Source organism: Zalophus californianus, chromosome 13, assembly GCF_009762305.2.
Source record: "Zalophus californianus isolate mZalCal1 chromosome 13, mZalCal1.pri.v2, whole genome shotgun sequence".
Lineage (NCBI taxonomy): Eukaryota > Metazoa > Chordata > Mammalia > Carnivora > Otariidae > Zalophus > Zalophus californianus.
Window position 1 is genome coordinate 29,362,594 of NC_045607.1, and position 3,160 is coordinate 29,365,753.

A 3,160-nucleotide genomic window follows, 5' to 3' on the forward strand; every position below is an offset into this window, starting at 1 on the left:
GAGTGAAAGAAAAAACTGAACACAAAATCGAGCAAACTCTGCAATGCTGGGTATGAGGGAAGGAAGAAAGTATACCCATTTTGTTGGGCAGTTGCTGAGTACATAGTAAAATCTACATGCATCTACTGTAAACCATTAACCAGAACACCATACCACAGAGGGTGGTCTCAGGTAAGAAGTGAAGCTCAGGTAGGCAGTAGGCATCAGAGTATTCAAGGAAATAATTAAGCATCTTTTTTTTTTCGTGCTGTATGACCTTTAATTAAGTTTATATAATGTCTTCCAATCACGTCACCTAGGGACCATTTTACCTGCTGCTCTGTTTGGCAGCCAGTCTCTTGTCTCTCTCTTCAGTGATGGTGAGGCAGATACCCTTTCCACGGGGAAGAGAAATCCACGGTTTGTTGCCTTTGCCAATAACAAAAATGTTGGAGAGTCGGGTGGCAAAGCTGTTGCCACTGGCATCTTTCACATGAACCACATCAAACGAACCAGGATGTCTCTCTCTGTTGGTGATCACACCAATTCTTCCCAGGTTGGCACCCCCAGTCACCATACACAGATTACCAGTATCAAACTTGATGAAATCAGTAATCTTACCAGTCTCCAAATCAATCTGAATGGTGTCATTCACCTTGATGAGGGGATCAGGATGGCGGACGGTGCATGCATCATGAGTCACCAGGTGAGGGATTCCTTTTGTCCCCACAAAGATCTTTCGCACTTTGCACAACTTATACTTGGCCTCCTCAGGTGTTATCTGATGAACAGCAAAGTGAACCTTGGTGTCATAGATCAGACGGAAATTCTCCCCAGTCTTGTCAATGCTGATGACATCCATAAAACCAGCAGGGTAGGTTATATCAGTTCAGACCTTGCCATCAATCTTAATAAAATGCTGCATACAGATCTTCTTTACTTCGTCTCCTGTTAGGGCATACTTAAGTCTGTTCCTTAGGAAAATGATGAGAGGGAGACATTCTCTCAACTTATGGGGACCAGTAGATGGGCGAGGAGCAAACACACCAGTCAGTTTATCCAGCATCCAATGCTTTGGAGCTGCTACATACTTCAGATGCTTCTTGGGACCACAAGCCATGGCTGTGCTGGGAACGAAAAGAGCAATAATTAAGCATCTTAAAAGGCATTAGAATGTGGTGACATAGAACCCAGGAACAGATAGTACCGTGCAGTGGAAGTTGGCAGAAAGTCAGTCCCTTCAAGGAATTGGCAAGGCTATAGTTCAAAAACAACCAAAATGCCTGGGAGCTTCTCTAGGTATGGATAAAGATCATTAACTGATTAATCAATGAGTGAATTAATTAACTTAAAATTTTTAAGATCAACTTCAGGGATAAGGAGCCAGTGGGAGTCAGCAAGAATTGCTGTTTAGTAATGATACTTAGAGTTTGGAATAAAAGCTATGAAATCTTGGGTTGTAAGATAAAATACAAGACACCAGGTAAAATTTGAATATCTGATAAATTTTGAATAGTTGCAATATTTGGGGCATATTTTACTTAAAAATTATGGTTTATCTGATTCAAATTTAACTGTGTCTTTTTAGGTTATATTTGTGAAAAATCTACCAATCTCAATTTAATGACAACTACATGTGCATTGCCCCAGACCTAAATCTGAGAGACGAGACAACTTTAGAATCAGCTTTGGAGAGAAGGAGAATGTAGGTGGAGGTTGGGAATGAAGTAGTCCCAGGTTTCTGTTTGGCATAAGTCTTAGATCTGAAGCCAGTTTCCTTAGACTATTAATTTTTAGTAATGATATAGGACAGAGTGATCCCTTGATTTATGTAGAGCATTGCCATATATGCAGCCTGCAGTGAATTATAATTTCTAGTCTATAGCATTCAATGAGGTGTAACCTGCCATATTTTTTGAAGTCTCTACATTTGAAAGACAAGCAGATTTTTTTAAATGAATTCCAATTTGAACTGTAATTTGAGTTCTACAGTAGCACTCATTTCATGATGTCCATATGTTATTATGAACTTTTAAGTTCTATAAGAGTTAAGCCTTCTTGATTTTCCTAAGAAATTAATTATGCCACTCATATAACTCATTATCAAGAATGATTGTGTCCAGTGACAGATGAGTGAATAAAGAAAATGTTACACACACACACACACACACACACACACACACACACACAGGAATACGATTCAGCCATAAAAAAGAAGAAAACCCTGTCATTTGTGACAACATGTATGGACCTTGAGGGTATTATGCTAAGTGAAATGTCAGACAGAGAAGGACAAATACCGTATGATTTCATTCATATGTAGAATCCCAAAACTCCGAACTCATAGAAATAGAGTAGAATGGTGGTTGTCAGGGGCTGGAAAGTGGGAAAAATGGGGAAATGTTGGTCCAACCTTATAAACTTCCACTTATAAGACAAAGAGGTTCTGGGGATCTAATATACAGAATGGTGACTGTAGTTAACAATACTGTATTACTTATTCAAAGTTGCTAAGATTAGATCTTAAATGGTCTCACTGCAAAATAAAATAGTTTTATGAGGTAATAGATGTGTTAACTTATTGTGGTAGTTATTTCACAATATATGTGTATATTAAATCATCATGTTGTACGTCTCAAACATACAGTGTTATATGTAAATTATATCTCAATGAAGCTGGAAATGAAAAAGAAAAAAGAATGATTACTAAAAACAAATAGCTGAACTGTAACCTAGACCTCGGTAGCACATTCTGAATTCTTCATATCCCCATAGCAGGAAGCATCATTTATAATTCCTTTTATAGATGAGTTGGCTAGAAGAGGGGACTTAGGATATGAACTCATATTTATTGCCTGAGATTTTACTTTATCAGTTTCTAATAGTGCTCATTACTCTGCTGATAACAAGTTGTATAGTTGAGGCTGAAATTTTATTTCCTGGGAACTTATGGTTTGTGGTATTAATATCCAGACTTATGAAACCTTTATACTATGTCCAGAAGCTCATGAGTTTGGGATATAAGGCAGCGCTTTATCCCCTTCATATCTTAAATGGGGATGGAGATGACAGTGGCTATACCTACTTTAGATAATGACAATTTTCTGGTAAAATTATTTTTATTTAATTACTAGTCCCTGCCTCTTTACTATACTTTAATACCAAGAGCAAAATGAGGTCC

The 3,160-nt window shown here is 37.8% G+C and overlaps 1 pseudogene; it reads right to left on the minus strand.

Moving 5' to 3' along the window:
- Positions 1-307: 307 nt before the first annotated feature.
- Positions 308-1,099, minus strand: LOC113934147 (annotated as a pseudogene).
- Positions 1,100-3,160: the final 2,061 nt, after the last annotated feature.